The 17,430-nt window shown below is 34.8% G+C and overlaps 1 long non-coding RNA gene across 4 annotated transcripts in view; it reads left to right on the top strand.

Moving 5' to 3' along the window:
* LOC112644004 (uncharacterized) overlaps positions 1–15,842 on the top strand; it is a 106,498-nt gene extending 90,656 nt beyond the window's left edge. For 3 of the 4 annotated variants that reach the window (XR_003126049.3, XR_003126050.3, XR_003126051.3), the window contains one exon: positions 6,726–9,674. This is a non-coding gene — a long non-coding RNA (uncharacterized LOC112644004). Of the gene's footprint in view, positions 1–6,725; positions 9,675–15,109; positions 15,262–15,726 lie in introns of those variants that run through there. The other variant, XR_007411772.1, reaches the window with a different exon arrangement.
* Positions 15,843–17,430: the final 1,588 nt, after the last annotated feature.

Raw genomic sequence — 17,430 nt, 5'->3', positions numbered from 1 at the left:
TCTTAGCTTGATTTTGCCTACATGCATTTTTATTCAACCATGTGACTACCCACAGCTACCTTCCCTATCATAATGTCACTGCTATATACTTACAGAAATAGAAAAAAAGATAAATTATTTTCACTGAATTTTCCCCACCAGGGCCCATTTGCCTTACTGAGACAGAAATGTTAGAAAATGAATCATTTATGTGTAGAGTATGTACATTAGCTAAATTGAATCCATTCTGAGATGTCTTTTGACTTGTGAGTTTTTTAAGCTAAAAGATATTTCTCTCTAATTGCTTCTAAGTCTCTCCTGTCCCTCTTGTGCTCTCACTCTACACCACACACACACATACACTCATCACATTTATCTTTATTCCATTCTACTGATTAACATTAGTTTGGTGTAATGAAAACATAATTTATATTCAAAATTCAAAATTGTTTGCAAAAGACAATTATATCCTAAAATGTTTTAGAACATTTAGAATGAAAGTCAAAGGTTAGGAAGGCCTAGGGAAAAAGGTTTTACTGTTGTAATATTTACTGTACTCATAAATGAACGAAATATAATTGTCCTCTGAGAAGTGGGAAAGAAAGAATTATGCTAGAATTATGCTAGAATTCTGAAGAATTCTAGATGCTAGAATTATGAAGGTTAGGGTAGCTTAGGTGAATTTCTAGAAGTCAGTAGGATTAATGTTCTAACAGATAATATTGATCATGAAATATATAGCTGGTAATTTAAATACAAATAAAATTTATATGGATTTTTAAAAGTATATGTAAAATTAAATACATTGATTTCATATTATCTTTCAATACGTATTAAATGATATAGACAATGATGCTCGAATGGTTAAATTAAAATTGCTGCTTAATATATGTCATTTCCTGAAGCTTCCTGCCTTTGCTAAATTTAATGGCAGTGGCCATTGTGCTCATGCCAAACATTAGGCAGCTAATTTGGAATCAACCTTTGCCTTTGAATCACAATTTCAGATCTCTGACAAGAATTTAATTTTATCATTGCCTTAAAAATAGAAAGCATCTACCAACTGCCTTCCTGCTGATGTTGAGACAATAGATTCTGCTGTTTTAACCTCTAAGTTACACTATCACCATGCCCTTTTTTAAATGATCTTTTAGGGGAAAAAATGCCACAAAAGCTCAACTTCAGCAAAATGCTGCTGTCAGAATTTTATTCACACTAAATGGTCTCAGCATGTCACTGCTTTCCTATGGGAACTGCAATGGCTCCCTGTCAAATACCAAATTGATTTTAAAATTGCTCGATGGCTTCAGAGGCAAAGTGGTTGGGAGCTGTGTATTTATCCCAGTCAGAGTGGTGCAAGAGCCAGGGTCTCTTCCAGCAGTTGTGAAACATGTTTATGCCATGTGCCAAGCACAGGAGACATTAAGCCTCAGGTCTCATACTTTAAGTTGTATGTACGCTGATCACAGCATTGCCGTCAGATATATACTTGGAATATTTAGGATATGTGCTGCCAAAATGAGCACATTTAGAATATTTATATTCTTACATAAGGCACATTGAAGTTTAAAAGTTGTTTTAACATACGTGATATTTTGTACGTAGATTGTGACAGAGAAACACAAAATATACACAATATTAGATTGGGGGAAAAAAGCTTTCAAATGTGGCCAGGCTCTTTTACATTTTGAACTTTAGAAAGAGCACATAGGATCAATCAACAGGACTTGTGAATTCCCCGAAGATTCAGTAAGTTTTAAAACAATTAATCTTTATTTTCATTGTGCCTATTAACATTCATTTGTTCAATGAATGTTCAAAACAGAATGAAAAATTGCACCCAGTGAGCTCAAGAGCACATATAAGGACAACATAGTTAATCATTTAGCTTGTTTGTACTAGGTTTATTTTTGAAAGAATATAAATGCATTGATTTTGTGAGAGAAAAATGTTGATTATTAGGAATTAGGAAATCAGGGATAAAGAAAAAGACAAAGGAAAGTTTAAAAACATCAAGTCAATTTCCACCCACAGAAAATTACCATCTTTGATACAGCAAACATCATTCTTCCTAGGAGGGGTAGCAGCATATGGCCAGACGTGTGTGTGTGTGTGTGTGTGTGTGTGTGTGTGTGTGTGTATGGGGGGGGCACAGGAAATACATGTAGTCACTTGAAACACCACAGAAGACCAGTAGGACATTGACCCTATGTCCTTTGGTACATGGTGCATAGGATGTAACACGGAGGATAATAAAAAGGCATTTTGTAGGGCTATGAGAAAGAAGTAATACAGTGAGAGCTAATTTTGCAAATGAGAGACTGTGAGTGTGAGAGTGAACAGTGGATGATTTGGGAAGGTCAGAGAGACACTGGGGATGGCATCCAATTGATGTATTGCCTAACAACATGGGCATACAAATTCATCGGATGATGACAGCCCACAGAAGCTTAAGCTCCTGCCATGACTAAAGAGGATGATTTGGGAGGCATGCTGGGATCTATATGATGACGTCTCAGGGAATATATGTGGGTGGAATTCATGTTAACATGATGAATTCTCTCCTTCCCCCATTTTATTTTTAGATAGTTAAAGAGGCAGGTGGTGTGTTAAAAAGAGAAGCAGTTGTGACAGGGACGAGTGCTGCTCTAGTGGACTTCCCTGAAGGTTCCCTGTAGCAGAGTCCTGGGCACAAGAAAGCCCATCTATCCAAGTACCTGAGACCTTAGGCTTTGTTTGTTTGTTTTTTTATTTATAATTTTACGTATCTATTTAAGAGAGTGAGCATGAGTGGGAAAGAGGGGCAAGCATGCTGACTCTCTGCTGAGCAGGGAGCCTGATGCTGCTGGATCCCAGGACCCTGAGATCATGACCTGAAAGCAGACACTTAACCAACTAAGCCACCCAGGTGCACCGCCCCCCCCCCCCATCCATCTTTTATATATTATTGCCAGGGGCACCCTCCAACACCACAGTGGCTTCAATATTGATTTTAGAAAACAATTTAAAACAAGATGTCTTAACATAGAATAACAGGCTATGGAGGGTGAATGTTTGTATGGCTTTGGTAATGGGCAGAGGGGACACTGGCTAAGCTAAAAACAACAATAACAACAACAAAAACATTAACAACCCTACATCCTACACAGAGCTGCAAATAGTTAAAATGTCTTCTAAGGATTATTAACTGACAGGCCAATTAACTCACTTACTCCAACCGAAACGTCAGCCAGATGTCCGTTATACAGTCCTTCCCCTGGACCCATACATATGAGCAGTTAGTTTGCAGAGGGGGGTGACTCTTAAACGGATATACAGACAGAATTAGAGGCATACATCTTGGAAAAGTTGAGAATATTGCAACTCTTTCAACCTGTTCACCTGTTGAATGGAAGTGGAATGTTCCAACAAGTCAGGTTAAAATAGAATCATGTGGATAGGGATCCCTGGGTGGCGCAGCGGTTCGGCGCCTGCCTTTGGGCCAGGGCGTGATCCTGGAGACCCGGGATCGAATCCCACATCGTGCTCCCGGTGCATGGAGCCTGCTTCTCCCTCTGCCTATGTCTCTGCCTCTCTCTCTCTCTCTGTGTGACTATCATAAATAAATAAAAATTAAAAAAATATATTAAAAAAAAAGAATCATGTGGATAGTGTGGTGCTTTTTTCTTAAAAAAGATTTTATTTATTTATTTGAGAAGAGATAGCGTGAGAGAGCACAAGAGAAGGGAAATTGGGGAAGGGACTGAGGGCGAGGGATAAGCAGACTCCCCACTGAGCAGGGAGCCTGATGTGGGGCTGGATCCCAGGACTCAGGGATCAAGATCTGAACAGAAGACAGATGCTGAACCGACTGAGTTACCCCAGTGCCCTAGATTTATTGTCTGCCCATCTCCAGCAAGCTGTCTGTTTAGGCATTGGACCGATCTCTCCTGCACTTCCCGGGTAGGATAAAAGACATTGACCAGGGAAATATTATGTCAACACCAAGAAATTTCCTAAATTTTTCGTGGTAATATGTTTTGCTTGTTTCTATCAAAGTCTTGAGTTGGTCACCTATAAATGAAAACGCTGAGCAACAGACAAACATGCACAAGTCTGGACATGATGTAGTGTGTAGTCATTTATAATTTGGAATGCAATCTTACTAATGAAGCTTTTTCTGTGGACTCACTGTGTGAAATGGGGATTGCTAGATGCCATTTTTAAAAATCCCTTTAACTTAAGACACCCACACTGCATATTTTTATGGTAAACTGTAGTTCTTTCATGCAAATATTGCTGTTAGATCATATTTATACTTCAATCCTATCTGTCATACTGCATTTCACTAAGCAGATGTTAATGACTATTTTATTTATTTTTTTATTATTAAAATATTTTGTTAAATAAAGGGATACTGAACTTTAAAATTATATTGTGGGATCCTGAGACCTACTGAAATGCCCTGAGAAGGAAAGAAACCATTATTTAATTTTGCTTATTCTTAACTAAGTCATATATTTTTTTCAGTCTTAATTTCCCTTTGTGTAAAGTGATTTGCCTCATACTAGATCAGTAAGGTTTGGGGAAATCTCAAGGGGGGGTGTTTAAAATCAAGGGCTCAGAAGTTAAATTTCTTGGTCTTGAAGTCTGAGTCGGCCTTTTATTAACTATGAAGTTGGGAACTTAACTCTCCATCATATTTGTGACAGGGATGCTTGAGTATTATGTGCTAAATGCCTATGAGTGTACCTGGAATGAAAGTATATCCCTATTATTATTATGAATTATTGAATATAAATAATTGAACACAAATAATAACTAGCCTTAAAATTTCAGAAGAAATTTTTTAAGAATTTATTTATTTATTTATTTATTTATTTATTTGAGACTCAGAAAGAGAGAGGCAGAGATACAGGCAGAGGGAGAAGCCCTGGGTTCAGGACCTGAGCTCAACCACTGATCCACCCAGGTGTCCTGAATTTTAGAAGAAATGATCTGATGGATCACTTATTGGATAAAATATTTACAAAATTGTTCACTTCAGCATGTAATTAACATAGGAAATGACATAATCTAGAATATAAAATAAACCTATTCAATTACCTAAGTTTCTTTAATGTGATACAAAAGCACTGCAGTTAAAAAATTGTTACTAACATCTTCAGTTTCTTCAGGTTCTTTTTTTCCCCTTAATAAATGGATTGTATCCTGCAAAACTATCCATTTGGCTAAGTCGATTTCTATGCATTTATTAGAAGATCAGAATACATTTTTCTATTTAACAACAGGAAATTGAGGAAGCAGATGAAACATGAAATTGAATCTTACAAGAGAAAAAGGGAACAATTACAGTAAAATCATTTTAAGGTGGTTCCAGGAACCAGTTCCTCAAATAGCATGAATAGGGAAATCTTCTTCGGAGAACTATGAAAAAAATATATTGACAAGGAACAGATGAAAACCATGTAATCAAAAACTCCTTAAGAAAGTTTTTTTCTATTTGGATTTCCTAGTGTGAACTTTAATGATATTCAAGTGTTACATTTCTTTTTCCCACAGAGGACTCCAAGGACTGCTATTTTTAGTTTATTTACAAGTGTAATATTATATATTTTCACTTTGGTTGCCATATCAAATTCTGGTTTTCATTGTTCACTCTAGGCTAAATGGGACTCCCCCATGTTTTAATACCCATAGTGTTCCTATAGAACATTTTTGGCACACATCAAAATAAAAATGTGTGTTTATGATCAAATTTGCATTTAAAAATTGGCTCTGTGCTAGAGAACTGTACTTGGTGCATCCTTATGATTAATCAGTTCTTTCATCTAATACTAACTCCACCCAGTGACCTCAGAATCAAGCTTATGAAACTATTGTTTGACATATATAATCATATTAGATAATTTACGGGATCCCTGGGTGGCTCAGCGGTTTGGCGCCGCCTTCAGCCTCGGGGCGTGATCCTGGGGTCCCGGGATCGAGTCCCACGTCGGGCTCCCTGCATGGAGCCTGCTTCTCCCTCTGCCTGTGTCTCTGCCTCTCTCTCTCTCTCTCTCTCTGTGTGTGACTCTCATAAATAAATAAAAATCTAAAAAAATAAAAATAAATAGATAATTTACTGTTTGTTTATCCTATAATTTGCTGTTTTTCTGTTATATTAGTGAAGGAGTACTAACCTACTTCAACATGAGATACTCAAGCAAGTTAGTGGCTTAACAGCAGTTCATTTTTCTTACACATAATGCTTCAGGGGGAATGTTCTATGTCTGTGGGCAATTCTGTTTCATTTGTGGATAAAGACTGAGGACCCTTCTGTCTGGTTATTCCATCTTCTCCTGGGGATTAGTGGCCATGTCTGGGCTGCAGAAGGCAAAATGGAAAGGAATGTGAGAAGGGGGCATGCTATGAACATGAATGTCCTTCATCAGAAACAAACACTTCTGCCCACACTGTTTCCTTGTCAAATAGTCACACCTGCAAGAAAGGGTGTCTGAGGAATGAATTCCAACTCTGTGTCCATTATGGAGAGGTGGGTGAAGAATTTTGACAGACAGCTAACAGCTCTGTCACTCCATTAATTTTCTTAATTTTTACTGTGACAAATGTTCTCATTTGGTATTTCATGTATTATTAGAGGTTCTTAGAAAGGGAGAATATAACCCCAACTATATTTTATTGAATTAATTATGTAAAAACATTCATGTCAAAATGAAGTGATATAGATATTATTCATTCATGTTTTCATTCTGTTCTTACCTTAGTGACTTCCAGAGGATGCCTTGTGAACTCGGTATATTGCATGGATCTGGAGTAGACTATGAATGTGTTCAACATCTTGGTTATGGTATGAAGAAATGTGGCTAGCCAAAATCCTTGACATGATTTTACTACCTAAAAAGATGGAAATGTTACTATCAAGTAACTGCTTTGATCATGACACTGGCCACATATCACAAACTTCTGACACAATAAACTACAACAAAAATGTATGCAAGCAAGTGTATTTGCAAACTAAAAACAAGTTAGTAAAGATTGACCCAGATAAAGTGGTAATTCACTACCAGGTCACAGGAAGAGTGAGAGCTGAACCATGACCAATTATCTTACAGGGAAAAATAAAGGATTACATGAGAATATGACAGCTTTTTCAAAGAGACATATATGACAGTGTCTGGGCCTCCAAAGAAGATAGGTACATGATAAATGATAGATAGATAGATGATAGATAGATAGATAGATAGATAGATAGATAGATAGATAGATAATAGACAATTTAAGTTGTAAATTCTTAGCTTAATTTAAATAAGTACTCTTAGATATAACATGAAGAGTCAACAGGATTGTGACAGACACTCTTGGCTCCCTTCCTCCCAGGAATATGCCAAACGTATAGCTACATGAGATGGAATTCCTTCTGAAAGAGATTCTAGGATCTAACTGAGCCCCTCCTATACATCCCATGAATGAGAAAAATTGCTCATCTGGAAAAGTAGGAAAGACTGAGACACAACTTTCCATAAACCCCAGAGCTGACACAGTGCTGTGTCACTGGGAGGGAACTCCTTGTTCCTAGCTTCTCCTTAATGAGTAGATGATTTGGACTCCATATCCAGGCTTCAACTTTTAAGACTCTCAATGAGGGGACAGGCTCCCAAAACACCTAGTTCAACATCACTAATCACCAGGGAAACACAAATAAAAATCTACAATAAGACATCACTTCATACTGGCTAAGAATGGCTATTATCAAAAAGATAAGAGATAATAAATGCTAGTGAGGATGTAGAAAAGGGAATACTTTTATAGTGGGAGATTGACACAGTCACTATGAAAAATAGCATGGAAGTTCCTAAAGAAATAGAACTACCATATGATTCAGCAACCTCACTTCTGGGTAGCCAAAGGCAATAAAATCAGTATCTACAAGAAATACCAGCATTCCTATATTCATTGCAACACTATGCACAATAGCCAATATATGGAAACAATCTAAGTGTCCATCTATGGATAAATGGATAAATAAAGTGTATAAATATACAATGGAATATTATTCAGTCATAAAAATTAAGTAAGTCTTGCCACTTGCAACAAAAGGATGGAACTTGAAGATGTTACACCAAGTTATGCTAAGTGAAATATGCTGGACAGAGAAATACTATATATACCACATAGTATCATTTAGATGTAGAATCTAAAAAAAAAAATTAAAAATAAATAAGTTCAACTTCTAGAAAGATGGAGTAGGCCAGAGTCTGGGAGGTAGGGGAATTAGGGAGAGGTTGTTAAAAAGGTACAAAGTTTTATTTATAAAATGAATGAAGTCTGAGGATCTAATGTATAATATACTGATTCTAGTTGGTAACATTATTTAATTGAAATTTGCAAAAAGAATAGAGCTTAAATGTTCTCAAAAATATTGATCAATCTAGGTACTTTTCTTCAAGAAGCCCAAGAAGGATAGTGGTTGAGTGTGTATCATAACCAGGCACTGAGGTATGTTTGGAGCACTCATATAATGTCTCTAGTCTTGGAGATATAAATGACCCCCTTCATAATTTTTTTTTAATAAATTCACAGTATTCCTCAAAACAAAGATATCTTCAATTTTCTGGCCTTGTCCAATTTACAATTACTTAATTTTTATGATATATTCCTTAATTTTTATGACATGTAGTTTTAGCTCAGAGAATTGGATACTGACTTTCCTTAAACATTGCATTATAGAAAAAATATTTCAATATTGGTCTAAGTTGAAGGCACCCAACAAATACTGTTGGTCTGCTGCATGAAGGGAAAGTAAAATCAAACAAACAAACAAAAATCACTGCAAATATTCCTGTAACCACTCTCCAATATTAAATTTAATATCACAGTTCAACTGACAAGCCATTTTTATTTACTCATACCTTAAATTTTAGTTCTCCAAGTTAGAACTAAAGACAATACTAAGAAAGTTAAAACAAGTGAAGATGCATCACTGTGTTGCACCCATTATTTCAAGAGCTTCTATTCTCTAGTGCAATGTGGGAATAATGCCCTTTTCGAGTGTATCAAATGATCTACACATTTAAAGGCAAGCATCTGTTAACATAAATAAAATGCAAATAAAAGCATGAAATATGTAAGCATATGGGAACAACTATAAAAAGCTTTTCTCTTGATTTTCAATAAATTGTCCATGGCTCAGCTGCAAACAGAAAGTCTACACCAACTCTTTCTGGAAATAAACATAGTTCACTACATATCTTAAAAAATATTTGAGAATACACTGATTGTAAACATACACAAAAATATTTTTATCATTATTTTACCTGATATAAAATATTTGATTTTAATTGTCATTTGTGTGTTGGCTGACTGTTTGAGGGAGGAGAAATTGGTGAGCTTGTGTCCATCTCTATCATCAGTATTTGTCATTAATTAACTTCATAACCCATAGAGCCTTATATCACTTCCTTTCCTTTCCAACTACTTTCCCTGGAATTATACAACAACCAGCATCTTTGATCTTCAAATAACTGGAAAACAAGTTCCTTCAAAAGGGACTAAAATGAAAAAAATGACACTATCTTCTTGTAATTAAGTCTAATGCAGTTTCTAAGTTGCTCTCATCTGTCTCTTCTTTAGGGCTAGAGTTAAGAGGACAATGGTTCACAATCAAAGTCTTACCTGTCCGTTTTTCTAGTCCTATTGCTTGTTTTGTTTGATGTTTTGTGGGATTATATTTTGTAATTAATCATTTCAAATTGAAGTTCATTAAAATTTCCCCTAGATTTTGGTCAATGTTTTTGTGTTTTATCAATTTCCAGTGTTCATTCTAGTATTTTAGATAACTTTCTATTTCTTCGTGAAAATGTATTAAGAAGTTGGGAGAGATGGGAGATGGTGGTAGAAGCATCTAGAGAATCATGATATTAACATTTATCTTGGTTGGTTGGATCCTCTAGAAAGAACATTTGGAGATGGTGTGTACAGGAAGCTTATTGAGAAGTTCCTTTGTAATGAACGTCTACGGAGCAGTAAAGGAATTAGAAGGGGAGAAATTGTTGAAAACCCAGTAGATGCAGCAAAGATTTCAGATGATCTATAAAATAGTATAGCTCTTCAGAATTGCCCCACCTAAAGGCAAAATGGCCGAGACTTTGTATGCTCTGCTTGACTAATCATTGAATGCAGGTTATCCTAACAAGGAGACATGAATTTGAACAAAACAGAAAAAATTCCCACAGAATGATTTGGCTAAGAGCCTTGATACACCATTGCTTCCAGCACCTAGAGAAACAAATGTCTTAGTCTTAGAGGAGAAATCTTGACGGTGTAGCATGGCATCCATAATTACCTTAAGTATGAAATCACTATCAATATGAAGGTTACCTGTCCCTGTCAGAACCACTTATATTGTCTCTAGTGGTAAGTCCAAATTCTTGCTAAGTTTTGATATGGAAAGGTGCAAACTACAGCTCAACATACATATGTTGAGTTATAAAACTATATATAACACATATGCATTTATATCTAATTAGGTAACTATACCTAATTAATATCTGAAATAACAATTGAAGCTATGCTTGAATTATGATGACTTTTTGCTTATCCAACATGTATATGACTTTGTGCTTATATATGTGTGAGTATGTATATTTGTGTGTTATATGTGTGTATGTATATATCCATATGTGTATACACTACATATACAGCATATACATTGGGTAACTGGCTATGCACTCATGCACTCTATTTATGCAAGTATGCAATTGCATGTATATAGTAATTTTTGTTAAAGTATCAATAGATACTAATTAATTCCACATTTTGGCAATTGCAAATAACACTGCAACAACATGGGTTTGCAGATATCTCGTTAATCATACACTGATTTCAGTTATTTTGAAGATACAGCCAGAAGTGAAATCATATGGTTATTCTATGTTTAATTTTTTTTGAGGAACTGTCATACTATATCCCATGACAGCCTCATCATTTTGTCTTCCCATCAACAGTATACAAAAGTTCCAATTTCTCCACATCTTGGCAATGCTTCTTATTTTCTGTTTTTGATAAAAGATACTTATGAATTTGAAGTGGCATCTCATTGTGGTTTTAATTTGCATTTCCCAAATTATTAGTGATGCTGAGCATCTTTTCATGTGTTTATTGGCCACTTATATATCTTCTCTGAAGAAATGGCTTTCAAGCCTTTTCTCCTTTTTCTTACAGTTTTATGTGAGCTATTGAGATGTGGGGTTCTTTATATGTTCTTGATAATAATTTTTACATATTCGTGGTTTATAAATATTTTCTCCATTTTGTGTGTTGTCTTTTCACTCTATTGTATCCTTTCATATACAAACTTTTTAATTTCAATATAATCAAATTTGTTTATTTTTTCTTGTTGCCTGCACTTTTGGCGTCATATCCAGAAAGCCACTTCCAAATAGAATATCATGAAGTTTCCTCACTTAAACATAGTATAAATTACTAGTACTCTGGCAAAACTGTCACGTTGATGTTCTTCATCTGTATTTTGCTTCCCTTGTCTTCTTGCTATACCTTTCCTCAACAGTTGAGGCTGAATACCCCGTGAACACATTGTCAAATTCCTTCAGACAACTGTACAATTACAATCACATTTTATCTTAGCAAGTAGTGATCTACACCATTATAATAATACAAAGCAATTCCATCAAGTGTGTTTATTTTCTGTATTGGATTTACTCCTCTATCTTCGTTGTAGATTTAATTTTAATATTTGAATGGCAGTAACTCTGTTACACTTCTGCAGGCAATCAAAACAGATATAAGCTTTTCAAGCAAGTGAAACATTTATGTAGTTGTTCTCAAGATGAAATCAAATCTTTAATTCTTTAAAATATTTTCATCTATTTTACCTCTCAGAACACCATGATTTATTAACCTCTGATAGCCATTTCATCTTTATAGTAATTATATCCACTTTGTTTCTAAAATATAAATGATACAACGTGATATCCTTTATTTAAGAATTTCATCATCCCCACTGGAATGGGAAGTTTAGTTTCACAACAGTATCCCTATCATCAGCTGTGGCTTACAGAATTGTTCCATAGCTGACCTACTAAACAACAAAATCAGCAGACAAAACCAGCAAAATTCTTATAAGCTCAGTGAACACAATGCCATTTGGCTTTCTCAAGGAACAAAGTCATCTTTTGGGTTCTCTTACACAACAGATCCATTCTTGCATGTCCACATTCTGAATTATTTGGTCGTTTTCTCCACACTCTGCCCAGGGTGTTCTTAATATTTTTATTCTTATTTAAGGTGAGACATTACATTTCCAAGCCTCTAGGATCATCTCCATAGTGCATTATCATTGATTACTGGTGTTATAGAAAGGAAGTAATATCCTAAAAGTAAAATCATGAGTATCCTTCAGCTATATCAACAAATTTTACTTTATGTAGACTTAAATAATTCTTGTTCCCTGTTATTCCATAGCCATTAATGTCTACTGACAAGCATGCTGCATAAGCCATCAATGACTCATATTAGTGAGTTACTGTAGTCATTTTGGTGTGCATGACATGTGCATGCATCTTCTTCAGTTCTGCCCACAGAGGTTTGACCTCATCATTGGATGGTGGCCAAGAGAGGATAGAGAATATAGGGGTCCAATCTTAAGAACAACATATTGTCTTACAAACCATGTATCTCACAATTTCAAAGTAGAAGTGATAGGGCCAGTGAGCAAAACTTAGGTAAGAATCAACAGTGGTATGTGGTCAAACCATAATCTTCTCTGAGCCCCAGGTCTACCACTTAGTAGGCATGTGAACTTTGATCACATTGTAGGTCTTCTCCATCCTCCAGCTCTGGATATGAACTTTGGGAATCTTTTTTTTTTTTTTAAGAGAGATGATATATTATATACACTATATATCATTATATGTATATATGATAGATAGCTGTGTGCACATATATTCATATATGTGTACAATTAACTTTTGACCAACACATGGTCAAATGCATGAGTCCATATTCATATGTAGATTTTTGTGATACAGTGCAGTACTATACATGATTTTCTCTTCCTTATGATTTTTTGAATAACATTTTCTTTTCTTAAGATTACTTTATTATAAGAACATAGTATATAATACATACAACATAAAAATGTGTATTAATAGACAATGTTATCAGTAAGGCTTCCAAGCAAAAGTAAACTATTAGTTAAATTTGGGGGGAGTCAAAATTTATAGTGGATTTTCGAGTCCACAGAGGGTTGTTGCCTCTAGTCCCTGCATGCTCAATGGTAAGAGAGACCGAACAGAATTGAGAATTAATTAATTCTTGGAATTTTAGGTTGCAATGTGTTGGGCTAACATAGAATGTGCCCCAAAGAGTATGAACAGGATTGTGAGAATCCAAAAGTTTACGTATGAGAAACAAATTTTGCCTAATGAAGATAAATATTTGGGGCTGGGCACAATGATCGTGTTTAAATAGTCAAAAGTGTGTTCTTATAAGAACTATTGGATATGTAAAATAATATCCCAAATGAGAGAGTAAAAATTAATGGATAGGAATTATAGTGTGGAAAATTCTGTATCAAAATAATATTCTAAAAACTACAGAAAAAATGAACTAAAACTTTTCTAAGCAATTAACTTTTGATTATGAGATCTTAGTATTTTATCAAGCCCCATTATAAGTTATAATTAATTCATGATTATATTTAATGGAATATTCAGGAACAAGAACTATTAATATACATAAGATGCATTTCTTTATTAAAATGATTTGTGCCATAATACATATAACACTTTCATTTAGAAAAAAAAATAATTACTGACAAATTCAAAACAGCCTAGAGGTATAGATTCATTTATAAAAATAAATACAAAATGTCAAAGTATTTTCTCACATGCAGTACTGCTGAAAGTCATAGCTAAGATGTATTGATGTTTTCTTCATTTTGCCTTTTATTTATTAGAGATTTATTTTTCTACTATTAATCAAGGTTAAAGTAACTTAAATAAACTAACATTGTTTATTATGTTATGTTTTTATGAATCTTGGCTTTGCTATACATAATAGTGATTAAAATTTTACACAAAATACCATTTATAAAATGCCAGGAAAAAATGAAGACTTTAAATATTTATTTTGAATTTTCTAAATGAATTTGTACTCAAGAAGTCTTCATCAACTTTAATACTATTATTTTGCTGCCAGTTAGTAAATATATTAAATTTATATTGGTGAATATAAATTTCATCAGTTTCACAATATACCTATCTGCAAGCAACCTGAAACAAACTGGCTACACAATTATTAGAAACCTAAGACAATCACCTCTCATTTTAAGTATTTACATTTCTCTTTCTTTTGTTTTTAATATCTTTTCCTTTTAGAATAATGCCTTAAATAATTTCCCAAGAAACCAATGAGATATGACAATATTGAAAATGAAAAGGTCACCCTATGTGAATGGTTATTTGTCAATTTGGCCAGGCCATGGTACCCAGATATGTGGTCAAACATTATTCTAGATAGTTCTATATAGGTTGAGTAAAGTAGATTATCTCCCATAACATGAGTGGACCTCATCAATCAGTTGAAGGCGTTAGTACAATAAAGACTGATGTCTGGAGGAAGAGGGGATTTTACTAGCAGATTGCCTTCAGACTAGAATGGCAACATCAACTCTTCCCTAGGTCTCCAGCCTGTTGGCCTATCTTACAGAACTGATAGCTACAAACTCACTGCCCTCTGTGCAGTATGGTAAGTTCGTGCTCATCTATCCTGGCAGCTTCAATCCATAGACTGTTTTTTGCGTTTTGTAACAAAAACCTGCTAGTTCTCAGACAGGGTATTGAGAAGTGACTTCATAGTGCCAAATGGGGCAAGGGATCTGAGGCTCTGAACTATTCCTTCATAGATATTTGCCTTATCTTTCTGCATAATTTCAGCTCAAGTTTAGGGAAACCTGAGGCCACTAATTCCTAAGTCTCTTGTGGGTTTTCTTGTTCAATGAGGTAACATCTTGACCTTTTTCCCTATGAATTTAGAGTTCTACTTTCTTGCATCTGCTAGGTCACTTGTCACTATTAAATTGCCTCCCAACTTTTGATATATTTTAAAAGATTTATTTATTTATTTTTAGAGAGAGAAAGAGAGAAAGTTGAGCAGTGGAAGAGAGAATCCCAAGCAGATCCATGTTGAAGGTGAAGTTTGACGGAGGTTGGATTCTACAACCTGAGATCATGACTTGACCTAAAACCAAGAGTCAGATGCTCAACTGACTGAGCCACTCAGGTGACTGCCCACCCCCCTGACTGGCATTTTTGATATTTTATTGTTTTCTTCATTTATATTCTCCATTTTTTTTTTTTGTGGAGTCATCTCTTTAAAGATCCCACTATTGTATTTTAAGGGGATTTTCCTTTGCTTTTTAAGATTTATTTATTTATTTCAGAGAGAGAGGTGCAGTGAAGGAGTGGGAAGGGTAGAGGGAGAAGGAGGAAGAGAATCTCAAGCAGACTCCATGCTGAGCATGGAACCCAACCTGGGGCTTGATCTTGACCATGAGATCATAACCTGAGCCAAAAATCAAGAGTGAGATGCTTAACTGACGGGGCCACTCGCGCACCCCATTAAGGGGATTTCCTGAGGCAGGGGAGACAATTCATATATTCAGTCCAGTGATTTATATGAAATGATCATAAGATTTTGAAAATAGCATTTCTATAGCATTGTCTATCATTTGTCTGTATCCTTGAGGTGCTCAATACTAGAGGAATAAAAAAAGAAAGGCTAGTCATGAATGTGGATGGAAAAGCAGAATACTGCTAGAAAGTGACACTTCAAATACAACCAGGATGTTATTACAGTGCTTGAAGAAGACACATCTTTTAAAACTATTTGCTTCTGCACTCGTCTTCTATTAATCACACACATGAAAGTGATAATGTAAATTTTGTCTCAATCTAAATATACCATCAAAGCCAGAAAAATAAAATAACAAAACAAACAAAGCCCAAAATATTTACGGTGCATTAGATCATCTGGTACTTTCAATATTGTCAATTTTCTCTTCATAGAATATGAACCGGTCAAAGACATATTGGCTTGGGTGTCCTAGACATATACTCAGTAAACAAACCTAAGAATAGACTGGTAGTTATCGAATATGTTGAAATTGACTTGCCTCACTTTAAACTAATATTTTAAAGTTTTTCCCCAAATCTTGAGTTTTGGGGAGGAAGTGCAAAAGCTGAATCTTCAAGAGGCAAAATAAGTTCTTTCAAATTAATGTTTTCATCTGAGAGAATTAGGATGTGTAAGTCAACGTCAATTTTACCATTTGGAACTATATACCCTGCTGAATAGCATAAAACTTTGCTTACAAATAATGAATTCCATGACTCAACACTATACAACTTTTAGTAATATATAATCATCTATTTAATATTTTCATTTGTTTATCGTATGGGATCCAATCGAATAGATGTATTGAGGAACTAGTGTTAGTAATTATCTGGTAATTTTCTTGGAATTAGCAAAAAAATTTTGTTGCTCTGAAGGAGGGAATATCATATGGGAGAAAACAGAAAATAAATATGAACTAAGGATCAGCAAAATAAGCACCAGAATTCAGGGTAAAAGAAACTAAGTGTACCAATAAACACTATTATTTCACCTTCTCATCCCATAAGATAATAAGTTGAAATATCTGTTCTATGATCTGCAGAGACAGGGAATCCTCTTTGTTTCTATTGAAGGCAAAAATTATCTCTGTTTATATCATTGAAAAAAGATCATCCAGCTTGGAAAGGAAAGTAGAATTTGTGACTATTTTTCCTTATGCACATGCTCTCAAATTCATGTACACCCCCCTACACACACACACACACCACACAAATACAGACCAGGTTTAAGTCTGAAGAAGAGAAGAAAGCTCAAAAATAAACTCAGGAGTATGAGAATGAGGCAATATGACATAGCAAGAGGAGACATATCTGGATTTCCTTCATTTACATCATCATGTGTTGTTGGAACTAAATGGATATCAAAACCCATAGAGAAAAGTTTGGCCCCTTCTACAGATTTTAAAAATTAGAAGTACACTTATTGGGACAAACTCAAATCAAGTGTGATTCACATGTATGCAGCTTCACTTATCCCATTTTGCCCAGATAGTGTTTAAAAATACTTACTTATTGAACCCAAATCCCAAGATTTTTTTTTTTATTTCAAACAAGATTAATTAATTAATTTAGAATGAGACATGTTTCTGCTAATTCATGGTACTATCTCCCGGAAGAAAATCCTTGACAGAGATCAACTTAAAGACAAGAATAGTCCTAAATGAGAAAACAAATGAGACCACCAAAGAATATTTCCATGAAACAATGATAATATGTATTACTTCTGTACACTTAGGCTTAATCTTGTGTTAAAATACAAACAACAACAAACATGAAG

This window comes from Canis lupus, chromosome 1 (genome assembly GCF_003254725.2).
Source record: "Canis lupus dingo isolate Sandy chromosome 1, ASM325472v2, whole genome shotgun sequence".
Classification (NCBI taxonomy): domain Eukaryota; kingdom Metazoa; phylum Chordata; class Mammalia; order Carnivora; family Canidae; genus Canis; species Canis lupus.
The sequence above is the reverse complement of the archived record's forward strand: the minus strand, read 5'-3'. Positions and strand labels throughout refer to the sequence as shown.